Raw genomic sequence first — 20,823 nt, 5'->3', positions numbered from 1 at the left:
TTGGTCTAAGGCTCCTGTTCACGGTAACGTTGTGTTTCCCAAAGTAGTATGTGGTTGGCATACAAAGGGGTTTGTGCACTGCTCTGATCATACAGCTGAATAGATATGCACACAAGCAGCTTTATTATGTTGGAGTTATAAAGTTATGTATAGGTACCTTCAGGTTTTAAAGCCCTAGAACACTTTTTTCCCCTGCCAGCAGGAAGTGAATGGGTTCCTAGTCCTTATGTGTAATTAGTATTTTAGTTCAATTAGTGGGATGCAGTAGCGTGTTGAGCATAATGTAGATTCTGTATATTGGTGTGTGATATCCGTCATTCCTTGAATGTTAAACTTTAGGTTGTTTAAGAAAGGATGTTTGGCTTTCAGTGATGGCAAATGTTTGCCGAATGCACAGTCACTAAATAGTATGTAAGGAGTGGTGATGGTTCCCCCCCCCCCCGCCCCCCCCGTCTTTATTGAAGTGTGTATACTGAATGGTTGTGGAAAGCATGTAATACTTTGCAACATTAAATTGCATTTGGAATAAATATTGTTTGCCTTTTTATACATCGTCTTTGTGGAGAAGGATGCGGCTGCCAGTATAATGCTGTGAAATATAGTACGGATAAATTCTCACTCACACAGGTAACAGGAGTTCTGACTCTTAGAGGAGCAGAGAGACTACATTACATAGAAGACCTCCAATTAATGAGATTGAGATTACTTTACTGAGCAAACTAATTTTTTTCAAGTAGAGCAAACACTTAGGAAACTGCAAGCCCCTGAACCAACAGACACAAGTAGCAAGAAGTAGCTAAAAATGAGTGGCCTGTATTTCCACAAATCCTGAAAACTGGATCAGAGTGGGTATGTCTGGGAGAACAAAGTGTGAATCTTCAGACTGTGCTTCTGACTTAGGGTGGAATATAATGGCTGTATAGTAGCCTTGCACCTGCCCCTCCCCTTCTACTTTGCTTTTACCACAGTTCCCCTCACTCCACATAAAAGACCTTCTTTGAGACATTTGTAGATCCCCATAAGCCAATGTGATCCGGCTTGAAATAACTGTTGTGTGAAAGCATAGCTGTAATTCAAGAATGTTGCCTGCTCGGAGTTAATGTCTGTAAGCTGGCAAGATGTCAAAAACAGCTGGTGGATTGGATCATATATTGCCCTGTCACTTGGCCTGGTCTATTTGGAGATTATTGTCATGGTTTTCCATGGAAACACAGGGAACATCATTGTAGCACTGCATTGCTCGGAGAACTTCAGAGATCCTGGCTTATTTTGACCAAACCTGAAGGAGGCAAGAGCCTTAGAGATAATTTCCTACAAGCTGTGCAAGACAGATGGTCAGGTGGAGAAGCCAGGCATCTGAGACAAGGTGTTGATAAACTAAAGTTTGAGAAAGTTCACAAATACCTTGAAAAACAGGTCTAAAATCCAAAGGTAGCTTGCTGAATTGTAGAAGAGAGAACAAAAATGTGTAACAGCAAGGTATTACATGTATATAGGCATCACTGACAACACTGAATGAAGAATAACTAGGAAAGGAGCAGTCCTTCATACAAGAAAGTGTACGCATAGTGTGGGTCAGGAGCCAAATATAATACAATAAGACATTGCTGCATTAAAAAGAAAAAGGACAACATACTGAGAAAAAAAAAAGATATCTGTAAGACAGGAAGATTAAATCTTTTCCCTCAGAGGAAGATAGCAATGAGGATTACCAGCAGTTGGAAGAAAATGGCCTGTGTGGAAAAAGATTTATTCAGCCTTAAAAAGCAGTACGAGATGGGCATTAACAGGATATAAGTATGTAGAAGGAAGTGTGCAAAGATTCTGACAGGGCATTAGAAGTGAGGTGCAGGAGGCACAGGAGTAGATTGGCTGTGGAGGATCAGAACTTCTGTCTTCATGGAGATTGATAATTAAGGAGCATTTGGAGAAGCTATAGGCATTTATATAGGCCAAGGACATAGCTGATACTGCCTTGGGACAGGGACATGGGGTAGTTGATGGCAGTCTGGTGACTCAGACACTGAATTGTTTTTCTTTTATCGCTATGCTTACACACATAGGCTGGACACAGAATGGGTCGTAGACAGAGATGGAGAAGGGGACTTGGCCTGGTTGTCCTGGCAGGGAAATACCAACTGCTGTCTGTCTAACAAATGCTTGTTTGTTTCTTCCTGGTCTGTGTTCATTTTGTGTCACTTCACAAACTGTGATGGATAGCACTATGTATTTCCACTGAGGGAAAGGGCTAATTAGCCTGAGGGGGGAAGAAGCCTAACGCACCAGAAAAGAGCTGTGATGTGTGTTGCAAGTACCAGTAATAGCTTGTCTGCAGATAGGAGAAATGCTGCAAGGGAAAAACACAGGAAAGGAAAAAACCCCACAGTGTTGTAACTGATGTTGGTGAGAGCACTTGTGTTTTGCAATCCGAGACCATGTGACCCAACAGCCTTGTCCTTTGGCCTTTCTGCTTGGGGCTTTTTCCTCTAATCTTCCCATGCTGGGCATCTATTTTGCTTGTTACCCAATGTAACAAATGTGGTTGCCCAATTCAACATTTCTTTGAATTTCTCCTCTTTTCCTCTCTGTCTTGCTCACTGCTGCAAATAAAACTGCTGTGTCCTGGCTTTCAAGCTATTACCTGTGCTAGCAATTATTCAATCTTCAATTCTTTGTGCAACAACTGCCAGTGATTGCGGCACTGAAAACTAATACAGACAGGAAAGATACAGGGTAACTTCTAACCTGCTAATATACCTTGTAGCTATGAGCATCAGAGTTTAGTTGTAAAATGTGAGGGTTTGTTCCTTTTTACACGTGCTAAATCTTTTGATTTATTATTTTTATACGGGGGACAAAATGAGGAATGCAACTTGAGTTCTGTCTATCCTGAGACTGCAACATGCTGTTTTACAGCTGATAATTATCTACAATCATGACAAATAATTAAGATAACTTGAAAAAGTATGTTTTATCCTGGTCAGTAATGAGCTGAAGGGATTTGGTTTTGCTGTAAGGCTCTATGGCTTTTCTCTAATAAAGCTGAGCATTTAGATAAGCAAATAATTCTTACAATTTTAATTAACCATAGCTTATTGCTTGCTTATGTACCACCAGAGAAGTGTATTATCTGTTAATACTACTACTTCCCTTCGGGAAGCTTAGATATGGCAATGTCTGTGTATCTCGCTGGTCACTGCAGCAATCAAAGCCAGAGCACAGGCAGGACAATGACAAATGTAACAGAGTGGAAGACAGACTGGGGAAAATCACTAAAGTCTTTTCAGCTGCCAGCTCTGACTGGCATTTGTGGCAGATTAAAGTATCATATCATAGAAAAGGCCATGTATGCTGCATTAGTGATGTTATTTATTAGACCTAAATAGACTTTAAGAAGTACTTGCAACCTTGGGAATTTCAATCAATTTTAGTACCTCAGCTGGTTTCAGAAATGGAAGTGACAGAAATGCAGTAAGAACTGTCATTTTTTTTTAATCATTTAACTTGAATAGATGGTTGATATCATCTTGATAGTGTGAAAAAATACATAGGAAAAATCCCTAGGCTCTGGAAACAGCTTCGAAATCACTGACAGAGGTTTGCAGCTGAATGGCAGCTAAGGTGCTCCATGAGAGCTTACCTCAGGCTCTCTGTGAAGAACCATCTTTGTTCCTTTTTTATGCAGAACCAGCATAATGGAGTATGTGATTGGCCCTTAAATTGTCCCTATCAATAACCACAGTGGCAGGAAAGAATGGACAACCTAATGGAAAAAACTTCGAAATGTTCCACAGTAATCTCATGTTTTGCTCTGTTCCTATCGCTCCTCTTTCTCTGACCCCAAAACGTTCATTCTAGAAGGACAACTCACATCATAACAGAAAAGCGCCTGAGGTAAATTCAGGCATGTATGGCATTATTTGTGACTTTATAAATGTGCATCTTAAATGGTACAACCCTGGCTCTTGCTTTAAAAGCAGAAAGGTCTTATAAGGTCAAAGCATTCAGAAAACTGGGTGAGACATTGCTTTCTGTACATACGATAGTATCTGAGTATCAAAATGCATGGTAGCTGATAGAGAAGATGAAACTGGTATTTCTACCAGTTAACATAGATACTTCCTTGTTTCTTGTAGCAGAGGTTTGGGGGATTTTTTAGAACTGGAGGATTTTACACTCCTGTTAAATGCAGGGGTACTTCTTGGTGCCTCTCATCACTTAGCTAGGAAAGACAGTGATGTGGGCCCTGCTATGGTATATAGGATGCAGGCATTCAAAAGTGTTCCAACATCTCACCTTACAGACCCCAGAGGAAGCCGGGGGTGCTGTTCATTTTGGATTAGCTGTATGGTGAGGGGAAGGATGGGACTGATATCTGTAAACTGCTCTTGGGTCTGAGCCCTTTATGAATAGCCCAGCCACTCCATCTCCCCCTTCAAAACCCTTGGTGTGAACTGTTCCCCTCCATGGTTCCAGGGTTGCTCTCTGAGGTTGTGAACTTGCAGGGGTTGCTCCCATCCCATGAAATGTCACTGAAGAAAATGGACAAAATCATGGGAGTTTGACTGTGCGTGTGAAAGACACAGGCTGTAGAGGCCGTAATGGTTTGGGTTCCTGACCATGGTAGTGGAGGGTTAAATCCAAGCAGCAAGGAGTTAATTATGGTACATTTGCCCCTTCTTTAGCACCGTCTCTGAGTATACCTGCACTAGATTTATCAACAAACATATGACTGTTATCTGGATGCTACTGTTCTTCAGAGAGTAAGAAGAACAGGGAGTGATGCAGTCTGATGGGCATTTCATTTGTGTCCAAATCATCCAAATATTCTGTCATTTGAGTCTCTGTTGTCTTCACATGAACCTTACCAGCGCCAAATAGTATCTGCAAAAAGAATCTCTTTTCTTTTCGCCTCCACCAGACAGACTTTTTAAGCGAAGCAGTAGTTCACAACAATGATTTTTCTTTCATAGTCTGGTTGGTACAGCCTGCAAAAGACTCAGCTGTATTTTGTGATCCAGGACAGAAATATCTGACAGTAGTATTTCCTGAAAACCATAAATAGACCTAGAAGTTTGATTATCTAGCTGAATGGGATGCTTAGGAATGATTTCAAATGGACTTGCTTCTAGAAAAAGAGTGGTGAACTACTAAGATATAGTGCATGAGGTTTACTGTGTCTAGTAATAATTTCCTGAGCACCACTGAGACTATTTTGTTCTTTTAGATTGTGGTAATTTTTACCTTGGAAGGTTGAGGATATCCACTTTTAAGTGATACGGGTGTTCTTACCTTTTGTCCATTACCAGGATGTACCCACAACATCAAATTTACAACTAGCAGAATCATGGAGAAGAGTCTGAAAATTCTGTTAGGCTGCTCTGGGACAAGTTAGGAAACAAAACAGAAAGTCTGTTTATTTGGGCTACATCTGGCATGCTGCCACTGTTGCCAAAATCAGTCTTGGTGGTGGCACGCAGGATAGCTTCTCTGTGAGCTAGATTGCTCATTGCTTGCTGCAAGAGGTGCTAGGCTTTAAAAGAAAATAAAAACTCCGTGGTAAAGATTTGTGATGCAAGCTCATCAGGCCATTGCTCAGTGGATGGTAGGGGGATGAACTGTTGCAACGATTCTCCTGCTCTCAGTCAGTGCTAATGTGGGGCCTCAAGCTGTGATAAATGTTTTTGGAGTCTAATTCTTTTGCCGCTAGAGATCCATAAGAAAACCAAGGGTACTGGCAGATTACCACACATTTCTATTGAAGTTAATCACTAGAGAGAGAGAATTCATCTTTTGTCTCCCTCAAAACATGCTTAGCTGTACTTTAATCAGAAGGCTAGGAGTTAATCTAATAGGCGACCTTCCAAGAAAGAAGACTACGAAAATGTCATCGTACATCAGTCTTAGGCCTGCAATTCAGATACAAAGGTCATCTTTCATTCTGCATGTTTCCTTTCAGATATCCTCAACAGAAGAAATCAGACATGAGATTTCCTTCTTAAAATATTCCCTATAGCCTTTTTAATAAAGAGTGTGGAAATACCTTCTAAAATATAAGAAGTTGCCCAGTCCACTCAGATGAAGAAACTTGTCATATTAAGCAAATAAAGTTAGTTGACAAATGTCAGCTTTTGATGGTCTTTAAAAACCCCACAATATATTCAGCCAGGATACACCTCAGACATGTATGTGGTGTAACACATGCAGAGGAATGGCCCAAATGTAATCCCATGGCAATGGAGCATGTTATGCAACAAGAGTTTTTCTTGTTGTTTAGACGTTCTTACATTTCTTCCTCTCAGGAGAATGATTTTATAGTTGGCACTGCCAAACTGTTAGCCCTGCTAGAGACCAATCACCTGGAATAACTACCAGTCCTCCTCCCCTCCTGCGTGCCGCTGACATGGTGCCTGCGTCAGCCCCAGCCTGGGGACTCTAGGCAGGAGCTTGCAGGAGTAGGCAATGTTTCTTCAGACCCATACCCTCCAGTTTTCCTAACCCCACACACTACTTGCAGGAATGCCACTGCAGAAGAGGCTGTAGTCACTATAAAAGCCAGCCAGCCAAGGAAAGGAAGAGATGCATGGAGCTCCACAAAGTGATGAAGCTTGACTTACTACAGTTCTCTGCCTCTGCTGATGTTGGCTGAGAAAGGGTTAATTCTCTTCACTGTAGTGCCTGCAGTAGTCAGGGACCTTTCCAGCTTCCCATGCTCTGCCATGTGAGCAAGAGGCTGGGAGGGGCGGGGCCACAGCCAAGACAGCTGACCCCGACTGGCCAATGGGATGTTCATTCCATACCATGTGATGCCATGACCATTACATTAACAGGGCAGTTGGTGCATGTGGGGGCAGTTGCAACATCAGGTCAGTGGGTGGTGAGTGGCTGTGTCATGTGCGGTTTGTTTTGGTTGTTCATTCCCCCTTTCCCCCCACACCCCGCCCAAGTTTCATGCCTCTCATTGTTTTCCTTTCCATTGCATTTTTGTTGTTGTTGTTTTATTTTAATTATTCAACTGTTCTTATCTCAACCCATGAGCTTTACCCTTTCTGATCCTCTCCCCTGTCCCACCGGTGGGGGAGTGAGCAAGTGGCTGTGTGGGGCTGAGTTGCTGGCTAAACCACAACACTGCCTTACATGCAAATTGAGAGACTTCACGTCGTTGAGGTATTTATAAGGTCTCTGGCTCTCCCTCTCATGACTTTTCTATGACTAATAGTGCAGAAGGTCATTCACCTCTTTTTAAGCAGAGGCACTTGATAGCAGCTATTTTCTCTGTGCTAAGGTGGCTGCTTCCATGAAGCTCATGGGAACTGAATTGCCTTTGAGATCTTCGCCTTTCTGTCAAATCTGAGTGAAACTAGCCAATTACTAAAATAAAAGAAAAAGACCTTACTGAGAGATGCACAGGGACAGGCATCCTGCCATGTTTCCTAAGGAAATAATATAAAATTTTTAAAGGAAAGAGGGACAAATGAGGTATTTGGGTAATGTGTCTGCTATTGATCCCCTATGATTTTGACTGCATTAGACGTCATACTTTCAGGATATTTCCTCATTACACCTTGCAAGATTGAGGTAATTGTCTAAGATCAGCAACTGTTGTTCCACAGGATGTATTTTATAATTTTCTTTACCTACAATAATATAATGAATTTGAACTCCATGTACTGGCTCCTCAGCCCTTTGGTTCACGAAGAAGTACTGCACAAACTATCCATCTGTGGTTTTAATCTTTCGTCTTCAGTAATAGATGTATCTTGTTTTCAGTTCTCTTAATACAGTCTCTGAAAGCAGCAGTCCAACAACTGAGACACAAAGTCCCTCCTTTAGACTCACTCTTCATGCATCTACTACATCTCCCACTGTGAAGCCAATGGGAATTTTGCTACCACTGAGGGCAAGAGCAGGCCTGTAGAGGCTGTTTAGACTGAAAGAAGCTAGCTTGATAGTTAACTGAGGCTGCACTACAAAATGAAAGAGAATACAGGCTTCAGTAGGAGTGATGCAGACCAGTTAAAGGGGATAAAGAACTATGTACCTGATAGAAACAAGACAAGGGACTGTGTCATGTAGAAATGAAAATGCCCCTATCTCTCCTTTTTACCCTGTCATACATCTCTCTCCTTTTTGTATTCTTTCCCTGACTACTTCAGTCTGTAACTACAGGATGATCACCACTCAGCATCAGAGGAGGGTTTTGCCCTTAAGCAAATGCTCACAACTTATAAAGATGAGCATCTCTGCAGGATGACTTTCAGTAGAACAAAACAAGTGATTAACCATTTAATAGGCTGGAGGATGAGGAGCTGTAAGCTCAGGAACTCACTGTGCCACTATTCACAGGTAAAAGAAAATAGGTAAGCAAGATAGTTATACCAGGAGAACACTTAGGTCAACAGCAGTCTGATAAAGGTAATACGTGGGAAGCAAGGCATAAACACTGATGCCTCAAAATTGCAGCATAAGCTATACTCCAGCAGTGTATGTGAAACAACTTGTCAAATATCCTGTAGCTACTATATTTCATTTATATCATGGGAGATGGGTAGGGGACAGGGTAAATTAAAGGGACACTGTTACATGAGGGCAAGGCTTACTCCAAGTGAAGTATACTAAATACTATAAAGCACAGAAATATTTTTTATATCTGTTTTGTAATTCTGGTAGAAACAAGCGTACATTTTCACTATTTAAAATATTCCAAATAGTTGAGATTCTTGACGCTTGTTTGCACTATTGATATCACAAAGTAGATTGCATTTACTTTATCCCACAGCAAATATCCACATTAGCATGCAAGACATACCTTCCTAGCAACAAACTCACAGGCCCAGATGGTGTCTCCCAATTTCACAGAAATTCCAGTTCAAATACACTCAGGTATTTCTCCTAGTTCTGGTTAGACAGCCTTTTCCGGAGCCAAATAAAGGTATTCTCTTCTCAGACTAGCTCTGCCCACAGTAAATGAGAAGTCGAGGAAGAAGTGAAGTTTTAGCTAAAGAGACAAAATGTCCTATATGAGTTTTACTTTCCTGGTTGCTAGTTCATTCAAACTAGCTGCATATTAAATGAGTTTAAAGCAAGACCTCAACCTAGGAGAAAGAGAGAGGTTCATTGAGCCTCCTCCCATTGCTGTTTTTAGCACTGTATTGAGTGACATAACCCCCGTCCCAGCTGCTCAAAGACATCAAAGCCTTTTTCACTCTGCTGTTGACTTATTTGTTGTCCACAGAGGAAAATCAGCATGGCCTATGCCTTCAGATGCAACCATGTGTATGAGGACAAATCACTTCCTGCAGGTTGCGGGTTGTGTGGTGAGTTTGTGTAGCTCTGGATTCTGAGCAGGTGTGTGCTTTCACCCAGAGCCCTCCTGTAGCTGCATAGAGACCTTCACCACACCTTCCTCAGGAAATGATGGGATATGCTCCACTACTTGGCATGCAATAGGGACTCACAGTGAACTGAACGAAATCTGTTGAATTCTCAGTGTGGAAGGAACACTGCATCCGCAGCTCTTCATGGGCATGTGGTGGGGATGAGGAAATTCACTGTGTGCGAATCTAAGTGAGAAGGCACTCCTTACATGATTGACAAAGAAGGCAATGATCCATGTAAAGACAGCTGCTGTCTGACTTACCTGTGACTGGTGCAGGGTCCTAGAGAAACTTAGAGCTTTGTTTAGGCACCTACCCTGTACTGGCACATGTAGTCAGTATTTACTGCACTCTCTCTATTGTCTCTGTCACTGCCTTTATTTTGTGACATCCAGAATTGAAATCAGCCCAGAAGATCAGGGCTTTTGTCACAGGAAATCAGCCCTTTTGTCACAGGAAAGGCCAGCAGGGACTTTGGGGAAAAGAACAGCTGTGGTAACGCCAAGAGAAGTATATATTTGGAACAAGGACACGAGGAGGTGAACCAGCCTGTGTACTGTGCTTGCCTTGGCTGCATGTTGCTCTCTCCTGCATTAGATGTTTTATTATTATCTTCTTGTTGTCAGCAGGGGTGATTGCCTGCAAATGTCTGCAAACACACCTGCTGCCAGACACTTCTGCATCTATGTAATTCCAAGAAAATGAGAGCTTCAGCAACCATGCTGGCACCAATTACTAATCCAGATAAGCCACCTTCTGCGCACTGAGGACATGACCTGTTTGTGTTCCAGTCCACCTACCTCCCTTAGCACTTCCCAAGACCAGTGCCTCTGTGGTAGACTGCTGTTCCTACCTCTTCCTGATGCAGTTTGTGGCAGAGCTGGCAGATTTTGATTTTTGCCCCTTCCCAGAATTGTCTGCTCACAAGGCCTGCATATTGGAGTCTGTGACTTTAGCTGCTCTAGACAAGCTGGTGCAGGTGCCAAAGCACCGTTATGCCAATAAATTGTGTCTATTTCCCCTCTGTAGACTAGGAGTGGTATTGCTCACCCAGGGTAGGTGAAGCAGCAGGTACATGTACACGGTGTCACCCTTCTGTTGATATCCAGACTTTGGCACAAACCCACTGTGGAACAACTGAGGACACGCTGCTTATGCTAGTTGCTCTCTGCTCCTTCCATGATGCCTGGTGGTGCCTGCAGAGGTGACCCTTGCCACTGTACTTCCAGCTGCCAAGGGATACCAAAGACAGCTAAAAGAAGTGTCTGGCCTCACCTGGAGGATGGCAGTGCCTGCAATGTACCTGAAGGAGCATTGCATTGGCATCAGTCCCTTACACTGCTCTTTTCTGTAAGCAACACCCACACTTCTCTCAGGGGTGTGATAGATTAAAAAAGCACAAGCAGCCTACTGAGATACTAATTAAGATGAAACAGGGTGAAAGTGCCAGGTATAAATGAAGCAAAACTTCAGGCAGGGAACCTGAGTTATGCCTAGACTGTTTCTCCAGGGCTCCACAGCCAGGGCTGTGGGTTTACTTGTAGATGGGAGTCCTTCCTACTGCCAGAGCCTTATGAGGGGTAAAAAAGGCCTGAGTCCTTCACACTCTGAGCATCACCTGCCTCCACTTGCTGGGGCACCACTTTGTGACAGCATTTATTTTGGATGCTGGGCAATGTGGGAAGCAGAGTGGAGGGGCCCAAGGCAGTAAAAATGCGGCTGAGGGCAGGGCAGGTTTGGCTCCACCATGCTTGCCCCAGCCTTTCTCAGGACAATACCCTGGCAGGTATTAAAGAAGTTTTTAGCAGGAGAGGTGGTAGTAGCGGTGGGGAGAGGTTGTCCAGGAAACTTCTTTTTTTGGGAAAAATTCTTTATTAACAATAATGAACCTTAAGGAATTTTTGCTTTTCATTCAGTTTTCAGTTCAGTCAGTAAGAGCTTTGCTGAAAATCATTGTTCTGAGTGGGGAGTAAACCAGATTTTAGGAAATATTTTTTTAAAAACAGGCTATAAAATATAACAGAAAATGGGTTTGCTGGCACATTGACAGAGGCTTAAATGCTGAACAATGCAGCACGTTAGCCTGGAAGAAGCTAATGTTTCCAACACTTAAACTAATTTTCCTGAATGATCTTGCATGTTGTGAGATACATAAGGCAAACCCTTTAGCGCTGGTTTTGGCTAGCAGTATCTCATAGCTACAAAGTATCAGGCTACAGTTCTTTAGTCAAGAAAATGCAGATACCAAATTAGCAAGAGTTGGTCATTGCCATTGGAGGCAAATTCTGACCAGCAACGTAGCATGGTGTCAAGGCAGGCAGGCATCACATGATGACAGGAGTAGGTCTAGATCTTCACAGGAGCGTAGAAAATTCTGGGAGTAGGTTCCCTTTTCCTTCATCCTAGTTAGCAACCAAGAATAGGAAATGAAGGGGGGGCAGGGAGAGCAGTGGTTTTTTTCACTGTCACCAAATTGAAACAATGCACAAACCCATTCATTCATTTTACAATACAATTAAACTGGGCTGCAGGGAGGCAGGAAGGAAAGCAGTCTATTAAGTGTCCCTTTAGACATAAATTGTAACTGATAATTTTACTTACCAGTTTTCCTCATAGTCTTCCCCTCCTGCTCTGCTCTCTGGAAAACAACATCAAACTTAAGGTCCAGTGAAGTGGTGTATTTTCCCTAGCAAGACAGTACACACAAGCATACCTTCACACTGACTTCCTCTTCTGCATCAGACAGCAAGCCATACCTCTTCAGCTCTCACCCAGCCCCACTGCAGGCAATCCTCCATTACAGAGGAACCAGCACATGCAGTTTCACCCTCTATCACAGCAGTTAGGGGAAAGTTGCAGTGGAGGGCTGGCATTTACTTGTCATTGCTGCTGGACAGGTGAAAAGTGGTTGCAGGTAACTCAAAGATTTCTGGGACACCTCTTGTTCATTCAAAGATTTTTGTCAACCTGTTGCATAAACACCCATTTGGTGCTCTTTAACTTAGGGGATGCTGGTAACTCCTCTGTTTATGGCCCTCAGATTTAGCATGCAAGAAATGGTTCAGTTTGGGCTTCGGGCCAACTCACTGGTACCTCATCACTCTGCTCCAAAAAACCCTTGCCCACAACAAATGTATGATATCTAAACCCTGATCAGGAAAATTGCATGAATAGGAGATGAAGGGATGATTAGAACATCTCTTTAGGGCTACAATTGGTAGTTTTTCTCTCCATATTCTTTGCAAATATCTGGCACAAATATTTATTGCTCTGAGAGATATGCTGACAGGAGGGAGTTCCTTGCTTTAAAGGGAAGCTCTGAAGCTTTTCCAGGGGAGGGCTCAAATGCTCAGTTTTAACAACACATATCACTTTTCTCCCTGTCAATAAACACCCCACATATAACTTTTTATGAATGAAAAAGTAACAGTGAATGAAGAGAGGTTCATTTTTTCAGGCACTACAGGTAAGGTAGTGAAGTACTTGCTCATGGAAGAGGAAACTTGACATCATTCCCCTACACAGGATTGAGGAGGATATTTAATATATTTTTCTCCTTCCCCTGCTCATACCAGTCATACACCATCAAGGCCTGCTGAGGAAATGAAGGATTTTAAATCCTCTGCTTCCTTTCAAAAGTGGCTGAAGTTGAGGAAGGGATCAAGTGTTACCAGGCAGTGGGGTAAGACAACACACACCCACAGAGCACAGCATTCACAGCTGTGTGTGCACATATGTGTGCGTATGCATATTCACTTCTTGGATAAAGCCTAATGCAGTCTTTCATTTAAACTCTCCATCTCCAGCCTAAATTTCAAAGCACCCCACACATGCATCTGTGACTTCCAACATACACCAATTTTGCTTTTTGTAGGATGTGCTTGACCTTGTTGTTTTTTCCCATTTCGCAGCCATGAATGCCTCAGGACAATCACCATTCTCAACTCCTATTAGTCTATTTGCAAATTTAATTTGGTTTTTCCAATCTAAAATTTCAAAGCTCTAGTGTGGTTAAAGATGAATGAAAAACCTCTGTCCTGAGCTTACACTTTTAGGGTTGGCACAATGCCTCATAAAAGATGTCCCGATTCACCGTGGAGGATGACTTCCTGAGGCTACTATGGGGGAAAGAGTAAGTAATAACATCTATTGCAACCTTTTATAACTTGTGAAGATGGGAAGTGTGGTTGATTATGGGAAATTTTTAACATTACCTATTCTCTTTTGCTGTTATTTATTGAAGATCATTGTTTTGTTTAAAAGTATCATTCATCCAATGTCAGACTGAAAAAAATGCCTAGCTGGCAAGGACACCAGACTATGCAGATTAAATAAGGAGGTGTCAAACTGAAGAATGGGATCCAAAACAACCTGTAAGCGAAGTGTCAGTAAAGAAATGTAAGGGAACCTGGCCCAAACGGGACCACAGGACTCCAGACATACACAGCTCCAGGAAGTTGTCGGCTGGTGAATTCACACTGGGCTGCAGATGAAAAATCCTTAACTAAATTTTAAGCTGACTGGAACATTAAGTTTTCCTTACCTTGTGTTTGCACAGCAGGTTGCACACTGACATGGCAAGAGGCAGTTAGTGCTACTTGAACACTTAAGATGAAGAGCAGCATTACAGATCATCATTCAACCCAGAGCAGGTAGTTAAAATACTATTTTCAGAACCATAGTCAGTCCAAGACAATTAACACAGAAGATACTGAGCAAAATTACACACTGTTAAGTCTTTTTATTAGTATTTTTATTGTTGTTCACACTTAGACAACTCAATTACATAGTGATTTACATGAAGAGCTCTGAATTGATATCATAAGGTGAGAAAGTGTACACACCACAGTGAAACATTCTGTAGATACAGTGAAGTAGGACCTTTGATAGAAGGGATTATTTCCAAGAGACTATGTACAAATAAAGGTAACTTTCATACTATATACAAACTTATATTCACAGAGAATATACCGATTCAGTGATACAACAATTTCAGCTAGTGAATAATGATCCATACACATAAACACATGACAAAGACTAGAATTTTCAGGGGGTTGCCTAGACTGGCTTCCATGGCAATGTATTTTTTTTTTTTTGAGTTTGAAATGAGTAAGATGGGGGGCTTCTTCAGATTTTTCTTACAATAAATTGAAAATGAGGTATGAAAGAGTATGAAAACTACAAAGTGAAACAAACAAGCTAAAAAAGCTTCATTATAAAAATAGCTTCTTATTGTCAGTTTTAACACACTGCTATTATTTTCACGTGACAATACAGCAGCCTGATCTTGCCATCTTAAGTGACAGAAATAATTTCTACTCGTATGAATCAACTCCCCAGAGTCAGGATTGCAAAATAAAAACAGTGTTGATAATGGAAATGAACACAAAACCAAGCAAAATCCCTTTGGCATTACTAAATTTTGACGGGGGATTAAAAGATATGGTTGATTTCTATTTGGTAGCCTGACCCTGAAAACTCTTTTGTAAAACAGATGTGACAGAAGTAACTCATCTCCTATAAACTCACTAAAATATGAGGAGTTACTTTACCGTGATCTCAGTGGGAGAAAGCATTAGAGTAACAGGATGATTTAATTGCTTCATTGGGCCTGACTCTGCAAGCATTTATTCCTTCTTCTGGGGTAAACAATGATGGCAGGATTGAGCCCCTGCTGTCTGCAGCATTTTGTACAGTCTCACAGAGAAGCTCAAGAGTATGAGCAAGCTCCCCCTCACTTACAGTTCCACTAAGGCAAAACCAGATCCTGCTTTACTGTATATTTATTTGACAGTATTTTACATTATACCTTAAACAGAGACATGAAATGGATTCTTTACTTTAAAATTAATGATCCCCTTATTTAGAAAGCCCATACTAGTCTTCTGGGTTATTTTATGGCTTATTTTTGCATTAAGACAACTATGTGACATAAAATAAAAGTAAAAAAAAAAGTAAAGTGCAAGATCTTTCAAAATGCATACAAATTTTGTTGTTCGGATTGGTTTTGTGTTTGATGAGTGGCAAATTTGCAATAAATCTACATGAATGTACAGTTGATTTACCGATCTTGAATTACATTATTTCTTACTCAGTCTTGTCCTGGGCCACTTATGGCTCATGTAGGAACCATGTGGCCAGTTGTGTGTCTGGTCTACCCATGCTCCAAGTGGTTACATGGCTTCTAGGCTGTGGCTGACCTGCATCTGGCTGGCTGGGAGCACAGGCTCAGTGCCACGCTAATGTAATTACATGGCTTCTGGAGAAGACATGGCTTACATCCAGCCAGGCAGGAGGATGGGCAGGGGAACACACAAACTAGCTGCACCCATCCAGGCAAAGAAGTCCTGAGATGCCATACACTGACAACTAGCAACACATGGCAGATCTGCAGGAGGACTTGTCTGGACTACAGGGCTGTGATCCATATATGATTTCTGTATAGGATGGGTGCACTGAATTGCATAACTTCAATCTGGAAGTTACCCTCCCCAGTCCCAATGGAAATGGCGGATATCTCAATACTGTTATTCCTGTAACTGATGGCAACAGATCCAAGAAGGATCATTTTAACATTAACCAGGAGTGAAACCCACACCTGTTGGAGGGCTGGAGGACTCTTCTCCACACTGTTGAGTGCAAACTATTCCATTTGCTAATCGTGAAATAATTTTCTACAAATATGTTTTCAGCTGGAAGTTCTTGCATCAAACTTTCCAGGAACAGCAGGAAAAGAAGAATCACCTGCTCAAAGGAGCTAACCATGCTTCTTTCTCAGTTAGTTGTGTCGTTATTTACAAGAGGTAAAATGGTTTCCAATAATACAAGTGAATGCGATTTTTCTCTTTGTACATAGCTCCCAGGATTATGTTTGTTACAGAAGTGCATTTATGAAACACGGGATCCTAAAATAAAAATCTATATCTTGCCCAAGTTAATGGCAGAAATCTTCTGGATTTCAGTGGGCCAGTTGTTGGAGAAGGGATTATTTATTATAAATTAAATAACTCCACATGATACAAACTCATATTTGATTCACAACATAAGTTATATGGACCACAAGATGCTATTTTAAGGAATTACTGCTGAAAGAAGAATAATTAAAAAACATAGTATATCCCCTTTTTCACAAAATATGTAATAAAGTAAAAGACAACCAGAGAAATAATCCCTTAAAAAACACCCAAACATTAAGAATATTTCTAAGCATCTATTTTTTACAGTACTTGGATTAGCCACATGTTTAACCTACCGCTTTGTGGACCTGCATATCCACACACAACAGTACCGTAAGTGACAGTAACCATAAACTACTTCAGAGTAGCATATGTGGAAAGTACATGGTAGGTCCATTGCCATTGGAAACTTCAAATGACATCTAGATAAGCTTCTTTGTCACCCACTGTGCTTTATGCTTCATGAAAATTATGCAGCCACATCAATTGAATAAATAAGCAGCGCGTACAGATAAAGAGAGCCTGTCTGCACTACAAGAAAGCACTAGCTTTCAGTAAAATAGTTACTTTAAAATCTACAGAGCTTTGCTGAAAGATTTTTCTATGTCTACATGTAGTTCTTGAGGAGATCGTCCTCATATCACACTTTTTATCACCCTTTATAGCACTTACCCTACAGGTTCAACCATGGTGGCTTCTATAGAAGGAAGCTGGCTTCTTTGGGTTGTTTTTTTCGGGGAGGGGGTTGGGAGATGTGGGGGTGGGGGAAGGGAGCAGAAATAGGAAATACTTGTAGGACTCCAGTGATATTTTGTACTGATGGGGCCCATTCTCTTCTTTAATTCCAATGAAGTTAGTGCAGAAAATATTTAAAACAGGTTACAATCTGATCCACAATCCTGTTCAGATGCTACTGAAAACTCCTTCCCAAAATCATGCCCAACATTGGTTCTGTTCAGGTGTGACAGTGCCACAGAGGGCTGGCTATTTAACCTGAATGCATTCTTATCTTATTTTGTGGCCAACCTGGTGGTGTCCTGAAAACATTAAGGTAGAACAGGATCTTGATCATAACCATTTATGCTTCATAAGGATTATGCAGACAGCAGCATCAATTGAATAAATGAGCAGAGGCATACAGGCAGGTGGAAGAGGCTTCAACACCACAACCCACTGTAGAATTTGGGCAGTTTGCAGGACCAGATCCCTAGTGAAGTAATTTGGAACTTTGGCTGAAGAAAATAGAAATTTAATTTTGACGACTAGGTCGAGAAATGTTCACGGATCCCACACTGGCACAGTTATGAACCATGAGAAACACTTTATGCTGGGAAATTTGTTGTCATTGTAAAATAGGAGTGTCCTAATAAGTGGTGTGCTTTTTTGGCAGTGTTGAGCCTGGACAGCTTATGGACATATAGTCACTGGGTTGCAGCAGCTCTCAGCGGTTCTCTCAGCACTCCAGATTAAGATTTTCAAACTCCTCTCACAAAGGGTAAGGGGCCATACTTCTCCCTCCATACCATTCCTCTCTTTTCTCTACCACCACAGCTGTTGCTTTATAATCAAAGCGTGCACATCAGCATGCAAATATCCTGAAATAGTTTGCCCCAGCGGTTATGTAGGAAGCTGCCTTGGTAAGTACAACCAGCTTTAACAGTCAGACTCCACACCACACAACTCCTATTACCTCTGGAGCTGAGTTGCAACTGAGCACACAAGTATTCAGCCATTTGAATAACAATCTGCCCAGCAGATGCAAGGCAGTAGGAGCCATGAGGTGTCTCATTCCTGAGGGGAAAAAATGACTTTTAATACTTTCCAAGGTAAGTATGTATGTCAATAAGGGCAAGCAGGCACAGGAAAGAAACAAGTCAGATATATTCTAAGACAGTACACAGGACACCAGCCCTTAGCCCTACATGTAAAATTCTCCCTTCAAGCTGTTGATGCCACGTTTGGACTGAAATATTCCCAGTGTGTAGGCTTTTCAGTTGGTTATTCATTTCTCCCTACCTGCCCTCAGCAGGGCAGTAGTCTCTGCTGCTGCTGCCCTCACTTTGCAGAGTGCACCAGAGTGCTCTTACAGCTCTCAAAGTCAGGCAGGGCTTTTCCCTTTCCAGAGTGGGAGTTACACAATGCAGGCCATGAAGCCACCAAAAAAAAAAAAACAAAACCCACAAAGAGTGATGTACTGAACAGAGATCAGACTTTTGCCCTTCCTTGGTTTCTTGGTTTGAAATATCAGACCAGTGAATCTGGCATCCTTCTATGTACACAGGCCTATCATGATCCTGCATAAGCTCTTTTAGACCACTCTGTCTTATTCTGCTCACTTGGGAAAGGATTGTCTCTTTGGAGCACTGTCATCAGAAATAAAAGCATTTGGTGACTCCTCTGGGACCCATTATACTGTGGATTTAGCTCTATATTTTGGGACACGTCTTTCATTTGAGCTAAGAATTTAGGGTATAGATTTGCTTTTGCAAGATTGCTGTTCTTGTCAGTAGAGGGCACTGTAGATACCTATATACCAGTCTTTCCATTGTGTACACCCTTAGAAACAAATGTTAAGAGGTGGGCACCATTATTATTAAGACAGGTAAGGATTGTGGAGCAATGAAGGATCTTAAGTACACAAATTTTTGCTCACAATGAGAGAAGCTCACACTAAAAAGCACTAAGAAGAAAGATATTGCAAAGGTATGGTTAAGGTCAATTACTGATTCTGAATGCAGCTACGACTTAATATCTTAGGACAAGACATGAGTAGCAGACATTGTAACTTCTCGTTTTCTTGCTTTTGTTCATTAGTATCTCACTCTTTTATTCATGACATCACATAAATATTAACATTTTAGTAATTTTTAGTAATTTTTTTTACTGTTTTCTCTATCATTGTTTTCTGTCAAATCCTTATTCTCTAACCAGATACTGTTATATATAAACACATATAACAGGAAAACAGTAAAGGACAAAGGGGATGAGTAAGAAGCAAACAGCATGGAACACAGGAAAACAGACAAGACAAAATGTGCTGAGCCTTCTGTTACACAGCTGTGAGCATGGCATTGCCATTGTGAGCACAATACAAAACAATGCTGAAACAGGTCACAGAAATGCGCTGAAATTTCATGAACTCTAACTGCACAAAAGACTTGAACAAACAAACAACAATTATCTGAAATAATTTCTTAACACCCATTCCAGTCCTCCCATTTTTTTTAATTATCTGAACTGTATACAGGAAAGAAGAACATTTAATTGCTTTCTCCCTCCTTATTTTTTTTGTTCTAGGTTTGGACCTTTTCCTTCTCTCAGGATTTCAGTAAAAGAATATTGCATTTTCACTCATTTCTGGGCTTCTTTAGACTGTCACACTTCCCGCAATACTGCAAATTTTCATGCACACTTCCTGCAGCTCCTCTCCCCTATTTAAATTGTTAGTTTCTCCTACCTAGTTTCAAGATTTATAACAGCAAATATGAACTGCCCCAGGTTTGTATGTTAGCTGGGGATCTCTTCCAGCAATGGCTATATGTAGCTGTGAAGGTCCTTACGCTCCAAGTGATAGTGAAAGATAGCCTGTAAAACATACAACCACTTCAGCAGTCTGCCACTTCACAACTACTTCTATTTTCTGTATGAAACACTATGTATAAGCAAAATAGCCTTTTTCTTCTAGCATGAAGAGGCAAACTCGTAACGGTAACAGCATCTGAAAGCCATTGGTACTGCTTTTGGTATTGCTGCATTAGAAAAAATGGTATGTTCACATAGTAGGGGTGTGATCTCTCTGCATGCCGTGTTGCTATTAGAGAAGAAAGAGTATCCCCATTCTGGTCTTTGCAGGTGAATGCAATGAAAACCTGCACCAGTTACAAAATGCCCAGGCAGCATGGCCCCTTCTACGCCACAGCCAGAGTTCCTGGAATCTGAAGAGTTTTGCAAGATGTAAAAAAACACCATTAACATCCTGCTGATTGCCTTTACAGGCCTGTGATGCAGAGGATCAAAACACTAATGAAGTCCCTGGCTTTGCTGAAATCACACCATAAAAATCCACTTACATGAAGAGATGTGCAAGCTTTTCTCTGTCTGTGGCTCATGCGCTCTGTGTATTCTTTCCCCTCAGGAGTTTCAGTGGATTACCAGAAAAATCCCATACCAGGGTGTGTGTGGGGTGGTGCCTCCACAAAATTAATATTAGCATTCCCCTTAGAAGATGACAGCTTTAAGAACTGAGCACGCTGTGTGTCTGTGTATACTACTACAGAGAAGAAGTCTGCGGATATGTACCACAGGCGTAGGAGAAGCAGTAGCTTTCACCATTTCCATATATGCACAGCATCTCCAGTACTGAGCAGTGAGGATGTTCTGCAGCACACAAAGAAAACCTCAGCGCAGCTGGACTCAGCCCTCCATGTGTGACTGCACTGTCCAGCGATCATTCTCCAGCTCTGAGATCCACCCTTTGTCTTCTTTTCTTT

The sequence above is a fragment of the Phalacrocorax aristotelis genome, chromosome Z (genome assembly GCF_949628215.1).
Source record: "Phalacrocorax aristotelis chromosome Z, bGulAri2.1, whole genome shotgun sequence".
In the NCBI taxonomy this organism is placed as follows: Eukaryota; Metazoa; Chordata; class Aves; order Suliformes; family Phalacrocoracidae; genus Phalacrocorax; species Phalacrocorax aristotelis.
The sequence above is the reverse complement of the archived record's forward strand: the minus strand, read 5'-3'. Positions refer to the sequence as shown.